Here is a 13,334-nt window from a genome sequence, read left to right as displayed (position 1 = left end):
GTCCATCCTGGATCAGCCGGCGTGCAAAGCAAACGCCCTCCGCTGAGCTATTGCTCAGGACCCTGTCTTGGTTTCTTTCTTTCTTTTTTTTATGGGGGGGAGGCACACCCGGTGACACTCAGGGGTTACTCCTGGCTATACACTCAGAAATCGCTCCTGGCTCGGGAGACCATATGGATGCCAGGGCAAACTAGGTCCGTCCTGGATTGGTTGCTTGCAAGGCAAATGCCTTACCACTGTGCTAACATTCCAACCCTTGTCTTGATTTCTTTTTTGTTTGTTTGTTTTTGTTTTGGGGTCACACCCAGCAGCGCTCAGGGGTTACTCCTGGCTCTAGGCTCAGAAATCACGCCTGGCAGGCTCAGGGGACCATATAGGATGCCAGAATTCAAACTACTATCCTTCTGCATGAAAGGCAAAAATGCCTTACCTCCATGCTATCTCTCCGGCCCCTTGTCTTGATTTCTTGGTTTTGGGGCCACACGCGGTGGTACTCAGGGGTTCCTCCTGGCTGTCTGCTCAGAAATAGCTCCTGGCAGGCTCTGGGGACCCTATGGGACACCAGGATTCGAACCAACCACCTTTGGTCCTGGTTCGGCTGCTTGCTTGCAAGGCAAACGCCGCTGTGCTATCTCTCCGAGCCCTTGTCTTGATTTCTTAATCCTGGTGTTCCCCTACTGGTCCTCAGCACTTTGCCTCACCATTGCCATGAACTTAGGTACTCAGATTTTGTTGAATGGATGTTTTTGTGTTTGGTAGTAGATTCCACCAATAAGTAAAAAATCCTGGAGTCATGCAGGTGAACTCTACTGTTAGTTTTCTGAGGAATCTCCACACTGTTTTCAAGAGGAACTGATCCCCACCAAAATTCCCCTAGCTGTGAACAAAGTTCCTTCCTCACTACATCCCCACCAAGTCTGTCCATGTCCCAGGCCCTAAAGATCTGCAATTCCCCCTGGGTGGCAGGGAGATATTTCATTGTCTTTTGTTTTGGTTTGGTTTGGTTTGGTTTTGGTTTTTGGGTCACACCCAGCAGCATGCAGGGGTTATTCCTGGCTCCATGCCCAGAAATTGCTCCTGGCAGGCTTGAGGGACCATACGGGATGCCAGGATTTGAACCACCATCCTTCTGCTTGCAAGAAAAATACCTTACCTCCATGCTATCTCTCCGGCCCCCTTCATTGTCATTTTGATTTGGATTTTTTCTGATAATAAATAATGAAGAACACCTTTTTTGTTGTTTGGTTTTTTGGGTTTTTTTTTTTTGAGGGGTCACACCTGGTGGTGCTCAGGGGTTACTCCTGGCTTTATGCTCAGAAATCACTCCTAGCAGGCATGGACCCCTATTTAAAAGAAAAAAAAATTCTGCCAAAGAAACAATTGCCCAAAATGAAAATGCACAGGAGCTGGAGCGATAGCACAGCATGGGCTGACCCGGGGACAGACCCAAGTTCAGGGGACCATATGGTCCCCCTAGCCTGCTAGGAGTGATTTCTGAGCACAGAGCCAGGAGTAACCCCTGAGCACTGCTGGGTGTGCCCCCCCCCCCAAGAAAAAGAAAGAAAGAAAATGCATATAGAAAGTTGGACAGAGTTGGAGAGAGGGAGGAAAGGAAGGAAGGAAGGAGGGAGGGAAGAAGAGAAAAAAAGATAAAGAGACGAAAGAAAGATAAAGAGAAGAAAAGAAAGAAAGAAAGAAAGAAAGAAAGAAAGAAAGAAAGAAAGAAAGAAAGAAAGAAAGAAAGAAAGAAAGAAAGAAAGAAAGAAAGAAAGAAAGAAAGAAAGAAAGAAAGAAAGAAAGAAAGAAAGAAAGAAAGAAAGAAAGAAAGAAAGAAAGAAAGAAAGAAAGAAAGAAAGAAAGAAAGAAAGAAAGAAAGAAAGAACGAGAGAGAGAGAGAGAGAGAGAGAGAGAGGGAGAGAGAGAGGGAGGGAGGGAGGGAGGGAGGAAGGGAGGAAGGAAGGGAGGAAGGAAGGAAGGAAGGAAGGAAGGAAGGAAGGAAGGAAGGAAGGAAGGAAGGAAGGAAGGAAGGAAGGAAGGAAGGAAGGAAGGAAGGAAGGAAGGAAGGAAGGAAGGAAGGAAGGAGGAAGGAAGGAAGGCACTTATCTCACACTTGGCTCCCTCTGACTAGGGCTCAAATCCTCAGCACTACATAAGGTCCCCTGAGTAACCATTAGGGGTTACTCCTAAGCACAGAGCCAGGATAAGCCCCTGAGCATCCCCGGGTATGACCCCAAAAAGCAAACAAAACAAGTGAAAAAGAAGCTCCCAACATGAGAGACGTGTTAGTGAGCCATAGAATGGATAAGGATTAAGATCCAAAATAAAACGCATGAAGAATTCAAACAACTTAACAACCAAAACACCCAATTAAAAAGTGGGCAGAGGATCTGAATGGACATTTTTCCAGAAAAGACACACAAATGGCCAACAGACACATGACTGCTGCCAGCATGGCACATCCTCGGGCTGACACACAGCAAACCACAGAGAGCCCCTTCTCACACCTGTGAGAAGGTGACAGGAGTTGGCGAAGCTGCCGGGAAACATTAACAAGTCTAGTGCGGAACAGAGTGCAGAGAGCTACTTCTGGGGACCTGCCCCAGGGGGGACAAAAGAAGGTAGTCAGGTGTGCATGCAGGAACAACAACGTCCTCACAGGAAGGGAGGGATAGGTAAACACAACACCGCACCCACACAAAGCCACACCACACAGCACACCGTTTACATATATACACACTCACATATATATATACCATACACTCCACAAACACATGACCCAAACACTACACACACCATACATACCACATGCAACACACTCGCATACTATATACATAAAAATCTCCCACACCACTTATGTACTCTACACAGCACCCTTACATATGCATGGAGCTTCCCAGCTGGGCTTTCATGACTTTCACTTGAAGTCCAAGGCCTACACCCAAGTCCCTTGCCTGCACACACGACCCTTCCCACCACAGCAGTTACAAGACACTGTTGAGCTGCCACGACTACCCCAGGGCAAAAAGCAGCCACCATGTTGTCAGGCTAGGTGTGTGGTGGCCCCTCAAGACAGCCAAGAGAAGCCAGGAGCCGCTGACTGTCACTTTCTCCCATGGCATAGGAATGTAGCTGTCCATGGCCTGCACCCCGAGTGTGGAAACAACCATGAGGCTTCGGCTGGATGGTTCCAGAACATGAGCCACTGAGCACAGCCACTGGTTCTGTCCCCATTGTCCAAAAACTCGGCCTGACCCTGTCTGTCTGCAAAAGGACCAAAGAGGGCCCAGAGAGATAGCACAGCGGTGTTTGCCTTGCAAGCAGCTGATCCAGGACCAAAGGTGGTTGGTTCGAATCCCGGTGTCCCATAGGGTCCCCCGTGCCTGCCAGGAGCTATTTTCTGAGCAGACAGCCAAGAGAAACCCCTGAGCACCGCCGGGTGTGGCCCAAAAACCAACAAAAAAAAACAAAACAAAACAAAACAAAACAAAAAGGACCAAAGAAACTATCTCAGTTTCCACAGCCCTGCTCAGCTCCTGGCGGTTCCAAGAGCCACAGAATCCACGGAAGTGCCCAGGAGTGGGAAGGACGTGGGAAAAGCCCAATCCCTCTGACCTAGGCCCCTCAGGAGTTCTGCCTGCACTTTTGGGGGGATTGTTTTGCCTTGGGGGCTACACCTGGCAGTGCTCAGGTCTTAGTCCTGGCACTGCACTCAGGAATCAATCCTGGTGGTGCTCAGGGGATTGTATGAGATGGCTGGGATCAGCCACATGCAAGGACAGCGAGCGCCTCATCTGTACTATCACTCCAGTCCCTGGCTGATGCGCTGGGTCCCCTAAGTTCTCTCTTGGACGCTGAAGCCATCCTGGCTTCCTTTTGGCTTTTGCTGCCTTTGGTCTGCCCTGGGTGCCAGCCCATGAATGCCCAAGGCCAGCTGGCTCTGGAGGACTGTCCTGGCAGATGTATTTCCCCTTGCCACCCCAGCTGCCGGCCACTTCCTGCCATGAGGACAGTCACCCGCACGGTGGACGGAGGGCACTACCCACAGGATGCCCTATTCCTGTGGGGTGCTCTGGCACCCCGAACCTTTCCTGCTCCCCCGGGGCATGGCTGAGATGGTTCCTCTGAGCAGCTGGACTGGAGAGGAAGTCGGGAAGTTGCTGATTTCCTGGGCAGCGATGGTGGCCCTGAGAAATTCCACTTGGCCTTCTTTTCTCTTTGAAAAATCAACTCGCTTCTCTGAAAGGTGTTTCTGCTCATTAGACAGATTTTTTTTTATTAATTACTTTATTTAAACATCATGGTTACCAGATTGCTCATAATACAGTTGGATTGGAGGGGGTGTTACATTTCACAAATACAAAGTTGTTCATAATTTTCAGTCTTACAATGTTCAACATCCTTCACCAGTGCACATTTCCTGCCACCAGTGTCCCCAGTTTTCCTCCTGTCCTCTCCCACACCTGTCTCTATCACATTTTTCTTCTCTGTCTCTCTCTCTTTGTCTCTCTCTCTGTCTCTCTCTCTGTCTCTCTCTCTGTCTGTCTGTCTCTCTCTCTCTCTCTCTCTCTCCTCTCTCTCCCCTTTTTTCTCTCTAAGACACTGTGGTTTGCAATATTGTTACTGAAGGTTACCTTGCATCTCACTTTCTCACTTTCCCTCCTTTCAGCACCCAGTTCTTGTCCAAAATGATCATTTCCAATGATCGTTTTTACAGTGGTCCCTTCTCTTCCCTCACAGCATTCTCTGGATCTTCATGGCAAGCTTCCTACTGGTCTGTTGATTAAAATATAAAATATTAAGTATAGAGTCCATGTGTTGAAGAAGGCCTTCCTTGGCACAGCACGGTGCCTCTTGCCCCTTCGGCTGGCAGGTCTGAAGAACAGGAGAGCAGTGGAGAAATAATTCACAAGCAGTCAGTTCATCAGAGTCCACTTGCTTTATTCATGACCCTATCTGCCATGTGTTTTTCTTCACATGACTTTTCTGCTAAGCTATTTTTTTTTGGCTTTTTGGGTCACACTGAGCGGCACTCAGGGGTTACTCTTGGCTCTGCACTCAGAAATCACTCTTGGGAGAGATAGCATGGAGGTAGAGCGTTCACCTTGCATGCAGGACGGTAGTTCAAATCCCGGCATCCCATACCCTTCAGAACAACTGTCCCAGGACCTTCCAGTAGAGCCACTTGAGGCAGAAGTCTCAGAGACACCACTCCAGAGATTGGGAAGAACAGCACAAGGAGGGGCACCATCACCCCCTAGTCAGGTCATCACAGGCTTGAATCTGGGACATTCCTCTTTCCTCAAAGAGAGCTCTGGTGGAGAGAGATGAGGCTACTTTTATGCCCTGTGGTGTTACTCACGAACATTCCTAACCCCCAATGTTCACGCTCAACTTCTCCCTCGTGCCTCACGTCCCTGACTACCCATCTCCAGTGTCCTAGGCACTGCCACCCTGCACCGATCCCAGGTCCTCTTATTCTATATACACATTGTCGGAGTGGAATAAAGTGACTCTGGTTATCAGCCTGGATCCCATTCTTTCCTGGTCATCAAAGAGAAGGAATGTCCTTGGAGGGAAGCTGACGCTTGCTGGCAGACTGGCACATATACTTTTCACACTACCGAAGTCATGATTTCTTCCCTAGTTAGATATTTTGGAAAGTCCCTTCAAATGGCTGCAGGGGGAGATGCTGAAAAAGAAAATAAAAAGCAAGAAGATGAGAACTTGGAGCAACTAGAAGGAATCTGAGTTCAATGAGTATTCAAGCAGCCCCCAGCTATCCACACCCTCCATGCTTTTCTCTAGCTGGGGGGACTCTGACAGGAAAAGCTTCCTGAGAGGAGATGGGAGTCTTCCACCATGGTTCTAACTGCTGGCCTGTGGCCAGTCTGCAGGACAGTAATCTTAACCACTGTACTATATCTCTGACACCACTACATTCATATATTTCTTTAACAGCAACAAACCAGGACATTTTCAAGAGCAACCAAGACTTTCCTGGGTAGGTCCCTCCACAGATAAACACTCTGAAGCAGGTTTTTGTTCCTAGTGAGCTTTCAGGAAGCTGAGAGCTTGGGTTGGAGAAGGGGAAAGAGTTGGAAGGGGCAGGAAGGATGAGACACTCCCCAAGACCAGAGGCTGGACTGGGCCAGAGATCCCATCTCAAGCTGCATTTGCAAACTTTTTCCACCTGCCAACCTGTCCCTGCCCTGCAGACTGGTCACTGACCAGTACCACTATCAGCAGGTAGAACCAAGGCAGCAGACAGGCCAGAGATTCTCAAGCCTTCTACACCCGCAGAGCAACCAACTTCCATGTGCTGATGGATTAAGAGCACTGCTCAATACTGGAGAGAAAGCAGATGCAGAAGCATCACCAGAGAGCAAGAGAGAGGCTGGTCTCAGTAGACCAATGTCTTCCATGACTCAGGGATCATGTTCAGTAAGACCCTCTGACAGTATCAGAAAAGCACTGAGAGGGGCCGGAGCAATAGCACAGGAAGTAGGGCGTTTGCCTTGCACAAGGCTGATCCGGGTTTCATCCCCCGTATCCCATATGGTCTGCCAAGCCTGCAAGGAGTGTATGGCCAGAAATAACTAATTTCTGAGTATCACCAGTGTGGCCCATGAAGGCGAACAAACGAAAGAAAATACCTATTCAGGACACAAATCATTTCCAAGTAAAATGCAAACTCAGAAGGCGACATGACCAACTGTGAACTCAGACACTCAGTCCCCAAGGGGCTAATAGAAAACCCTGCTCAGCCTAAGGAGGGGGACAGCTGGTCCTCACTGCCCCTTCATGCCACACTCAACATCAAATTCAGTCCAAAAACAGCCCCTGCCTTCCTGCCAACCTCCCTTCCTCCACCCTTTGGGTAGCACCATTCTTCATCTTTTGCCCATTCTGAGAAGGACTGCTGGATTGTTCCAGAACATGAGCACTGACCTTCACTGAACACTTGGAAGGGACAGGCCTTCTGCTCAAGTGAGAAAGTCCATCTTTTCGAACTCTCACCCAGCCCATGCCACCTTTTGGGGGGAAATGAGGTTTGGTAGGATCATGTGTCATGGGAGATCCCTTTGCCTTAGAGGAAAGAACGTCTGCCATTGAGCCCAATGTCCCACCAAGGTCACTCCTGGAAGACTCTCTGGGTCCAGAAAGGGTGAAAGATCAAAGATCGCCTTGGTCTTCCCTCTCCTTCCTGTTCTTCACACCATATTCCCCATCACGACACCTCACAGAGACCCATAGAGGTGTTGTCCAAATTTCCATATATGGGGGCTAGCCCCATGGATGGAGGGGTCTGACAGGGAGACAGCATAGACACTCAATGTCATCCTGCTGTCCATAAATGCCTCCAACTTCCCCCTGTGTGTTAAGAGTTTGATCTGAACAAACCTAAGAGACATTTTGCCCAGAGCTCTGGACCCACCATTTTCAACCTAAATGTATTTTATGAGAAAGCCAAGGCCAAGGTATATTTTGGTTTAATGTGTAAGAACCATTTACCATCCAAGGGCCTTTTAAGTTTTTATAAGTCTCTTGAAGACTTGCCTTTGAGAGGCTTTGCCAAGAGAAAGTGAACTTGGAGTTGCACCTTTCAAGTTCAGGCCCCAGCTGGGCACTCACAGGGTTCAGCCCATGGACCCCACTCGCCCCTTTCAGCTGGTCACCCACAGCTGCTTGCCTGGTGTAACTGAGCCATCACATGGACCTGGGCCAAGACTCAGGCTGCAAATGTCATTTTCCGAATGACATATTCTGTCGCCAAATGCACCTCTTCTGACTGGACCAATGTCTGACCAGCTCCTAGGGAGACGTGCAGCTGAGTTGGGTGGTTGGCTTGGAAAAACAGGAAGATCAGTGGTGCTCCAATAACTCAGGATTTCCTCCTTAATATAGGGTTACGCTCTTCCAGAATTCTGGCTTCTATGCTGTGTGACCCTGGACAAGACACACATCATCCTTATCCCTAATAAAATAGAGATGCTCATTCACAAGCATGATAAGGGTGAATGCCCAGTGCAGACCAGTGGTTTAGGCAGCTGGGAGAAAGACCTATCTGTCTACACACAGACACACACACACACACACACACACCATGAACTCACACACACAATGATATACGACAGCTAGAGAGCACAAATGAGGAAACTGAGGCAGGTAAGCCTGCAGGATGTTACCAGCCCCTCAAGCTCACTGGTTACAGAAAAGGGTGTTTGTAGAAAGTTTCTCTTGGGTTCATAGAAAGCAGATGACTAGCTCATCAAAGAATACACCTATGGCTTTCATCTTGGACTCATGGGTTACTCCTGGCTCTGTGCTCAGAAATCGCCCCTGCCAGGCTCAGGGGACCATATGGGATGCCAAGATTTGAACCACTGTCCATCCTGTGTTGGTTGTGTGCAAGACAAATAAATGCCTTACCACTGTGCTATCAGTCCGGCCCTTGGGGCATGTTTTCTCATTTTAATTACAATTATTTATCAAAGGGGGTATTTTCTAGTATCTCCCATATAGTTTTTGTGGAAGGGAGAGATAGTATAGTATATAATGCATTTATCTTGCACACAGTTGATCTAGGTTTGATCCCCAGAACTCTGCCAGCAGAGGGGTGCTGTTGTGGGAAGGGAGAGATAGTTAGGAGAAGAGTAGGGAATAAAATGGAAGAGAACGAAAAGAAAGGGAAGGGACCAGAGAGATAGCACAGCGGTAAGGCATTTGCCTTGCACACGGCCAACCCAGGATAGACCCAGTTCAATTTCTGGCATCCCATATGGTCCCCTGAGCTTGCTAGGAGGGACTTCTGAGCACAGAGCCAGGAGTAACCCCTGAGAAGAGCTGGGTGTAGCCCAAAAACCAATCAATTAATTAATAAATAAAATGCTTATTTTAAAGAAAAAAGAAAGAAAAGAAAGGGAAGGGGAGATGGGAATGGAAGGGGAGGGAAAGAAAGGAAGGAGAGGGGAGGGGAGGGGAGGGGAGGGAAGGGAAGGGAAGAGAAGGAAGAAAAGGGAAACTTTCTCCTTGGAACCTGAATCTTTTATAGTTACATTTTAGTAAGTCCAACATCAAAGGTCAGACTTGTTCTGTGTGGGAGAAACTGTGACTAGTGAGGAAACAAATCCTCAGTCCTGAGGCCAATTCTCCCAACAGGCCCCTTGACAGAGAACCAAATAGGTGCCTCTTATCTAATCCTCACCTCAGCCCTGTCACCATCTGGCTCTCCTGAAGGAGAACCTGAGAGCCAATATGTTGCAGGGCTTGTCTCACCAAGGAACTTCTGGTCCTCTCAGGTGATCTTGGAAAGCCAAAGCCATCAGACAGAGGGGGGCGGGACGGCTAACAGAGGCCGCCAGGAGCAAGCCGGGAACAGAAGACACCAGGGGGCGCAAAACTGACGGCAAAGGCCATCAGGGATTGCAAGACTAATAGTGGCCACCAGGGGGCGCGAGGCTCTAGCAGAGAACACACACACACACACACACACACACACACACACACATACATACACACACACACACACACACACACACACACACACACACACACACACACACACACACACCACACACACACACACACACACACACTTGGTTTTTGGGGTTTGGGACCACACCCGGTGACGCTCATAGGTTCCTCCTGACTGCGCTCAAAAATCACTCCTCGTTAGGGGGACCATATGGAAGAGTGGGGGATCAAACCAAGGTCCATTATAGGTCAGCATGTGCAAGGCAAATGCCCTACCGCTTGCACCACCGCTCCGGCCCCTACTTGTTCTTTTAAGAGTAAAACTGAAACACAGGTAAAATAACATGAATTGGAGACATTTCCCTTCTTCATCAATAGGTAACAAAAATAATAATAATGATAAAACTTCTGGTCAGGTCCTCTCTTTTTTGGTATCTTTTTATTTTCTTTTGGTTTTGGGGCCACACCCGGTGACGCTCAGGGGTTAGTCCTGGCTCTGCGCTCAGAAATTGCTCCTGGCTTGGGGGACCATATGGGATACCAGGGATCAAACCAAGGTTCGTCCTGGGCCAGCCGTGTGCAAGGCAAATGCCCTACCACTTGTGCCACCGCTCTGGCCCCAAAACTCTTTTTTTTTTTTTTGATTTTTGGGTCACACCCGGCTGCACTCAGGGGTTACTCCTGGCTTTATGCTCAGATATCACTCCTGTTTCTACACTCAGAAATCGCTCCTGGCAGGATCGGGGGAGCATATAGGATGCCGAGATTTGAACCACCATCTTTCTGCATGCAAGGCAAACGCCTTACCTCCATGCTATCTTCCGGCCCGGCCCCAAAACTCTTAACAGAAGCCAACACGGGGGTCCAGACAGCCAAGGGAGGCGACCCCGGCAATAGTGTAGGCTCCCTAAGAAAATCCACGTGCCACCACATATGCCAGCATTGCTCAGACAATGGCGGATGTGATGCTGTATTTGGGGGGGGGAAGCACCAGTGACTCACCCCAACAGCACAAGTGGACAGCCCAGAGCTCACATACTTATAGCGTTCCTTACGCCAGAGTCTCCCCTCACCTCCCTGTGTGCCAGCTGATGGCCCACCAGAAGTCACACGCTCCTCAGGGGTGCAGTGCTCACGCTCTGATGTGGCCCCTGGATCACAGGGGAGCCATGTTGGGACAGTGCTCAGCCTCAAATCTGCAGGGCAGGTGCTGCTCACCAAGCCCACCCAGACCAAACCTATGCAGGGTTAGCAGAGGGCACAAAGCTCTCTCTGTCTCTGTCTCTTGCTGTCTCTCACTGTCTCTGTCTCTCTCTGTCTCTCTCTGTCTCTGTCTCTCTGTGTCTGTCTCTGTCTCTCTCTCTCTCTCTCATCAGCCTTGCTCTTTGGGGGAAGGGAAAGAACACAGGCTAAAGGGTGTTATCATAGAGGAGAGAAGACTAAGAGGCAATGTTCCCCTCCCTACCCCCCCCATTGCGGACACAGTGCTGTACCCCCCATATTTAAAAAAAATGCCCCTTTGCTGCAGTATAGGTACCTAGAACTACTAGGATCATTATACACAATGAAGACCAGAAAAGTGACTCTCAGTAATTATATAGACACTTTCCAAGTCTATATTCTGGCCTTGCAAACCCACCCCCCAAAAATATATAAAAGAGGGGCTGAAGCAATAGCACAGCACGGAGGGCATTTGCCTTGCATGCAGCCCACCCAGGTTAGATCCCTGGTATCCCGTATGGTCCCCTGAGCTCCACCAGGAATGATCCTTGAGCAAGGAGTAACTCCTGAGCACTGCTGGTGTGGCCCAAATATATATTTATATATCTAGATAGGTAGATAGATAGATAGATAGATAGATAGATAGATAGATAGATAGATAGATAGATAAAGAAGATACTAGGAAATAGCTCTTTTGATAAATAATTATACTTCAAATGAAGAAAACAGCATTTGCTCCCAGTGGACCCAAGAGAAACTTTCTCCAAACACCTTCTACTGCAACCACTGAGCTCAAGGGACTTATGGTAACACTCCCAAAAAAGGTAAGCCATTAAAAATCATCATCCTCCTCATCCAGAGAAAACAAGATCTGGCTCGTTAAACCATCCCCCGTCGTGGGCGCAAACAGAAAGCATCCCATTGGCTGGGAAATCAAAAGCTTATGTTCAGAGCTTCCAAATCTAAGTTTACCATTTCCTGGACTCAGTGCAGTTGAGTAAACACTAGGACAGTTCTGAAAAAGTGCTGAGGTTCACTTCATGCTGAGCCGCTTCCAGGTGCAAAGGCAAGGCCTGGGACAGCCACGGCATGGTTGGGTACCACCTGGTGCCCCTTCCTGCTTGGCAGCTCTGAGCATCCCCTGGTGCTTGTGGGCTAAGTAGGTCCTGCATACTCAGCTTCAGGGGTGCTGCCGAGAAGTGCCGGCTCCCTTGTCTTCTCACTGGCCTCAGCGTGGTGAATTTGGCCGTGCCTTTGATGGCAAGTGCCCTGGCATCAAGGGGCATGACTGCCAGGCAGCTGTGTGTGCTCCCAGACTGTAAAAGCAGTAAAAGGAACAAACGCTAGAAGGGCATTTGCCAACCTCTTGCAACATAGAGCCAGAAATGCCGGGGCTGAGCTGGTGGATTTTACATGCACAGGCGTCCCCTGGAGGGGTGATGTGGGCACTGCACGCTGTCCCCCACTACAGAAGGCAAAGGAGAGAGAGTTGATATCATGAGAGAGCCTGGCCCTGGGTTCAACCCCTGTGGGTTCAAGGCCCCCCAAATCAGCCCTGCAGAATCAGTGTGAGAAGGAGGGGGCGTTGGGGAGGGGGCATTCCCATCAGAGGCTGGTGAGAACCCATAGCTAGGAAATAAGCAGGAAGGAAGGAGCTCTGGGATCCACCAAGTTGATAAGACTCCCTGCCTGTAAGCAAAGGGCCAGATCACCAGCAGGACAGGAAATTACCACCAGAGCCTCAGCCCAAGAGGGACCCGGCCTTGACCTCCAGCCTCTGAGAGGGGAAAGGGGCCCCATTTAGGCCACATACCCCTGGTAGCCCCAGACTGGAGCCTGCAGAAATTCAGTGCTTGCATAAGAGACTGGGGGCTGCAGTCTGGCTGGGAAGAAGCTGGAGTCCAAGTCAGTTTCAGGGGGCATAGGGTGGACTGGACAGGGCAGGGCAAGGCTGTGCCCCCTGATACACTAAGCCCCAATGCCAATGTACCCGCCACGGTCCACTGGAGCATATCACAGTGCCCTCTCCCTACCCCACAGCCAACATCCTATTCCGCCACCTCCGTTGTGAGGAGGATGCATTTGAGGGGAGTCTGACAAGGCCGCTGGAGCAGGTTTGGATGTTAGGGGCAATCCACCCCACCAGAGCCACTGAGACGAGAGGTGAGAGTACATCCCACTATGCCCGCCGACAGAAAAGGGTATGGGGGCTAATGGGGAGCATGAATCCTACTGAAGCAGCTGTGACCAGACCAGCACTTCCTTTCTGATAAAAAGATACGTCAACGACAAAGGGTACACAGATCCCAGGGACAGTGCACAAACGCATAATTTGTGTCTCCTCCCAGGACAGAAGTCATAGCACAGTGGAGAGGGCGTTTGTCTTGCACCCAGCCAACTCGATTTTGAACCCCAGTTTCCCATAGGGTCCACAAGCACTACTAAGAGTAGCCCTTGAGCATGACTGGGTATGGCTCTAGTATAGCCTAGACCAGTGGTCAGCAACCTTTTTTTTTCAACTGAGCCAAATCTCACCAAAACCACAATTAAAATTTATTTTGAGAGCCACATTTGTTTTGTTTTGTTTTGTTTTTTTGGCAGCGCTCAGGGTCTATGTTCAGAAATCGCTCCTGGCAGGC

This window comes from Suncus etruscus, chromosome 5, assembly GCF_024139225.1.
Source record: "Suncus etruscus isolate mSunEtr1 chromosome 5, mSunEtr1.pri.cur, whole genome shotgun sequence".
NCBI classification, from domain to species: Eukaryota; Metazoa; Chordata; class Mammalia; order Eulipotyphla; family Soricidae; genus Suncus; species Suncus etruscus.
Note: the sequence above shows the minus strand (reverse complement) of the source record.